Genomic DNA, 5304 nt, shown 5'->3' with positions numbered 1-5304 from the left:
CATTTCCCTAGATTACCAGGGACTAAAAGCTTGCTGGGATCCCATGATCCAAAGAGTATGAACTAAAGCAACAACATTATATGGATATATGCAGTTACACAAGGAGTACTATTCCCAATTTGGACAAAAATAGAAAGTAGAGAAAGAAGAAAGTCAATCACATTTGATAAAAATGACCTACTGAGGGGGAGCCCGAGTGGCTCAGCAGTTTAGTGCCGCCTTCAGCCCAGGGTGTGATCCTGGAGAGTCAGGCTCCCTGCATGGAGCCTGCTTCTCCCTCTGCCTCTGTCTGTGCCTCTCTCTCTCTCTCTCTCTGTGTCTCTCATGAATAAATAAATAAAATCTTTTTAAAAAATAATCTACTGATCTACTTGTAGAGAGAGAATATTTTGTTAAAGTACTTCCATTTAGAAAATCTATTATGCCTGTTTTATTTTTTTAAGAACTTATTTATTTATTTATTTATTTGAGAAAGAGTGAGAGAAAGAGGAGGAGAGAGAAGCAGACTCCCTACTGAGCCCAACCTGGAGCTCCATCTCAGGACTCTGGGATCATGACCTGAGCAGAAGGCAGGCACTTAACCGACTGAGCCATCAGTTTCCCCTACTAAACCTGTTTTAATGCGTAGATAAAACCTGTATATGTCTAGTAATATCCATGTGTTTATACACAATTAATGTTAATTAATTGGTTAATTAAATCTACATTTGCTTATCAAGGATTTTTAGACCTAAAAGAGAATTTGAAGATTTTCTAGTCAAAGTCCCTCATTTTCTTGCATTTTGGGGATGGCTTGTCTCTGTGCCACACAGCTTCAGCTGAGATGGCTCAACTGGAGACTGGATGGTCCACTCTCAAGAGAGCTTGCATAGCTGGCAAGTTGGTACTTTCAGCTGTTCATCTTCACATGAAACTCTATAGGTTACTTCTTGGGCTTCTTCATGGCATGATGGCTTGATTCCAAGGCAAGCATCTCAAGTAAAAAATGTAGAAATGCATTCATGATCTAGCCTCAGAAGTCACACAGAGTGATTCCCATAGTAGTATATTGGCCAAATAGTTCACAAGTAGTCATGGGATGTGGGGATACACTCTTCCTCTTGATGGAGAAGTAGCAAGGTTCTAACAGAGCATATGGGATCGGAAATATTATTGTGATTATTTATAGAGAATATAATATGTTTTAGTTCAGGCTGCTACAACAGACTACCATATATTGCATGGCTTATAAAACAACAGAAATTTATTTATTTTTAATTTTTAAAAAAATATTTTATTTATTTATTTATTCATGAGACACACACACACACACACACACAGAGGCAGAGACACAGGTAGAGGGAGAAGCGGGCTTCATGCAGTGAGCCTGATGTGACATTTGATCCCAGGATCACGTCCTGGGTCAAAGGCAGGCGCTAAACCGCTGAGCCACCCAGGGATCCCCTTAAACAACAGAATTTTTTTTTCTCACAGTTCTGGAGACTAGAAAGTCCAGGATCAAGGTCTGGTGAGAAACCACTTCCTAGTTCATACATAGCTGTCTTTTCACTGTAACTTCACATGGAGGAAGGGTGAGGGAGCCCTGTGCAGCCTATTTTATAAGGACACTGATCCTATGAGAGGGCTCTGCTTTCACTTCCTAATCATTTCTCAAATACCCCACCTCCAAATACCTTCACATGGAAGATTAGGTATCAATATATGAGTTTTGAGGTGAGGAAAACATTCAATAAAATACAATTGTTTTTTGTTTTCCCAGAGCTTTTCATTTGATAGTTTTTTTTCTTGACGCTCTCACTAATTCATTCCCAAACCATTCAGTAAAGCTGTTCATTTCTTCTCAATGCCTTCAAACACATGAATTACTTGCTTCCTCTAACTCCTTTGAGGCATTCTTGCTAGAGCCATCAGCTATCCTCTCCAACCTAGACCGGGTGCTCTCTGTACCTGCTGCACAGCTGTTCTCCGTTCTCTCTCCCCCATCTTTCCGAGAATTCTGTTTACTTATTGTTGTATCAAATCCTCAGTTTTCTACATCCAGTGCTTCCTATTTTTGCTTTATTCTCTAGTTTTGGTGGAGCCTATCATTCAAGAGCCTCCTTAAAAAGGGTGTGGGATGTGTAATGGGATGAGTGGTGATGCTAAGCCTCAGAATCTCTGATTATTTCCTCATCTTGAAAAAAGAGTATTTGCAGATGTAATTAAGTTGCAGATCTCAAAATGAAAGCATCCTCAATTTGGAACCAGGTTGATCCAAAATCCAATGACAAGTGTTCTTATAAGAGATGGAAGAAAAGAAGGCATAAAAACAGAGAAGAAGGCCATGTGAAGATTGGGAATGATGCTGCCACAAGGAACATTGATAGTTACTAGAAACTGGAAGGGACAAGAAAGGGCTTTTCTCTAAGAGCCTCTGGAGGGAGTATGGCCTTGCTGATGCTTTGATTTCATACTTCTGGCCTCTAGAATTATAAGAGAATACATTTTTCTTGTATTAAGTCATGAGGATTATGGTAATTTGCTATGGCAGCCTTAGGAAACTCAGAGTGTGTAGGGATACACTACATTTTTGAAAAATGTTTATTCATACATCCTTGATTTATAGTTTGGATGGGGATGGAATTCAACTTGCAAAATAATGACTTTATATTTCTTTCTTGATACATTTATAAGTTGGCATTCCTCTGTAAATAAGAGCTCTCCTTATCCCATCTTTTGTGTATTTTTTAAACTAGCAGTTTAGACAATTCAGTGTAATATAATCAATTCCTATCATTATTCAATGTGATGCTCAGATTATCCCAAAATTTAACCAGGAGAGGCCCCTTCAAATTGGCTTTGTGTCTTTTGATAAGTTGTTTAGCACAGAGCTCACCATGTATTTCCTCTCCCTGCATTTCTGGAACCAACCTTTTCTCCTAGGAGAACTGTTCCATTTACTGGAGAATGGTATTTAGAAACTAAGATCTGAGTGTTGAGTATAATGCCATTCTTATTTCTTACCCTTCATGTATGACCTTTTAAAATCTCTGGAATCTTTTAGGAACTCCCTGTTTGCGTCCAGTGTTTTGAAATTTCATGGTTATGTGCCTTGGGTTGGTTTGTTGGTTCTATCGTGGATTTTTCAATCTAAAAACTCATGGCCGTCAGTTCTAGAAAATTGTCTTCAGTTATTTCTTGATGATTTTATTCCCCTAGTTTTGCCTATGTTTTTCTTTCTAGAGGTCCTATTATTTGGATGTTGGATTTTATAAATAGTCTTTTGTCCTCTTCTGGCCAAATCTTCAAATACAAGACATATCAAGGCTCAAAGATATAACAGCTTTATGGCTAGAAAGAGTGTAAACCATATAATGTAGAGGAGTTGGGGCCATCCTGTATCTCACCAAACCAAAGATGGTATGTGAAAAATATGGTGTGATGGAAAAAGCAGTGATTTGAGGCAGAAAAATATATTCCAGCCTCAGATGTGTAACTTACTAGTTTAAGGATTGTGTGGTAGATTGTACAAGTGGTTGCCAACAATTCCTTCCACTCATGTCAATATATGTCACTTCCTTTATGAACAAGTGGAATCTATTTCTCGTTCTCTTGAATCTAGGTTAAATGACTTGCTTTGACCAGTAGAATACAGAGAACTAATAATGTTCCAGTTCTGGACCTGGCAGCTTCCATTTTCATTCCTGAAAACTATCAACCACCTTGCTACAGAGAGGACCTTTTGGCTCTTCCAGACTCTATTTGGGTATCCCTAGCCAATGCTAAATAGACCAGAGATGAGCTGACCCAGTGAACTCTCCCCTTTGTAGAATCATGAACAACTGGTAGTTGTTGTTTTAAGCCTCTAAGATTTGGAGGTAGTTTATTTCCTAATAATAGTAACTGAAACAAATTAGTACCCAGATATGGATTGTTGCTCTAATGAAAACCCTAAAATATGTGACATTGACTCAACTGTAGGCAGTAACCAGAGAGTGGATGGATGGTAAGTGGAGGTTGAAAGGGTGGTGAGGAAATTGCTGTAGGAGGTTGGAGAAGCGGCAACCTAGGTTATGTATTGGCAAAATGTTTGACATTACCGTTGCCTGTGGTAACATGAATGACAGAAAATATGCCCAGTGAACTCTGAATCTAGCCAAGGAAATTTCTAGGCAGAATCCTGAAAATGCCAATGGTCTTTATTTAACTGCTTATGATAAAGTATAAGAGGAGAAAAATGCACTAAAGAAAGCTGTTTGGTTTTCAAGCAGAATTGTTAGGCAGTAAGATTTACAAAGTAAGAAATGGCCTCAGAATAAAGATCAATTCATGTGTGACTACAAAACTTTTTTGTTTTTAAGATTTGAGAGGGGGCGCCTGGGTGGCTTAGTAGGTTAAGCATCTGACTCTTGATTTTGGCGGGGTAAGTGATCTCACGGGTTGTGAGGTCCAGCCCAGTGTTGTCTCCAGGCTCAGCACAGGGTCAGCTAGAGACTTTCTTTCCCTCTCCCTCTGCCCCTCCCCCACACTTGTGAGCTTTCTCTCTCTCAAATAAATAAATCTTAAAAAAAAAAAAAAAAGATTCCAGAGAGATTTAGTGTGGTACTCTGAACCCATCTCAGGTCTTCGAGGAATCTTAGGTGCATTGTTCTAGCCTGATAAGCACAAAGTAGAGAAGTCTGTTTTTAGAAAGAATAATACCTGTGAATTTTGGAGCATGGAGTTAAACATCATTAAGATTTACAGAAAACCCGTGATGTTTTTGAGAAAATTGTATTGGTTATAAATTATTGGAGCACAGAATGAACCTCAATAAGATTTATAGAAAATCCACATAGTTTTAAAGATAATTGTATTTTTTAAAAAGATAATTGTTGGCAAGTAATGCAGAGCATTTTCTCATGTGCGTGTTGGCCATGTCTATGTCTTCTTCTGTGAGATTTCTGTTCATGTCTTGCCCATTTCATGATTGGATTGTTTGTTTCTTTGGTGTTGAGCTTAATAAGTTCTTTATAGATCTTGGAAACTAGCCCTTTATCTGATATGTCATTTGCAAATAGCTTCTCCCATTCTGTAGGTTGTCTTTTAGTTTTGTTGACTGTATCCTTTGCTGTGCAAAAGCTTCTTATCTTGATGAAGTCCCAATTTGCCATCAGGGAAATACAAATCAAAACCACAATGAGATACCACCTCACACCAGTGAGAATGGGGAAAATTAACAAGGCAGGAAACCACAAATGTTGGAGAGGATGCGGAGAAAAGGGAACCCTCTTACACTGTTGGTGGGAATGTGAACTGGTACAGCCAGTCTGGAAAACTGTGTGG

At 38.7% G+C, this 5304-nt stretch overlaps 1 long non-coding RNA gene across 1 annotated transcript in view; it reads right to left on the bottom strand.

The window, feature by feature from the left end:
- Positions 1 to 4736: 4736 nt before the first annotated feature.
- Positions 4737 to 5304, bottom strand: part of LOC140595643 (uncharacterized) — a 4129-nt gene continuing 3561 nt past the window's right edge. The window contains exon 2 of the long non-coding RNA XR_011997411.1: positions 4737 to 5304. This exon is cut by the window's right edge and continues 2443 nt beyond it. This is a non-coding gene — a long non-coding RNA (uncharacterized lncRNA).

Source organism: Vulpes vulpes, chromosome 15 (genome assembly GCF_048418805.1).
Source record: "Vulpes vulpes isolate BD-2025 chromosome 15, VulVul3, whole genome shotgun sequence".
NCBI classification, from domain to species: Eukaryota; Metazoa; Chordata; class Mammalia; order Carnivora; family Canidae; genus Vulpes; species Vulpes vulpes.
The sequence above is the reverse complement of the archived record's forward strand: the minus strand, read 5'-3'. Positions and strand labels throughout refer to the sequence as shown.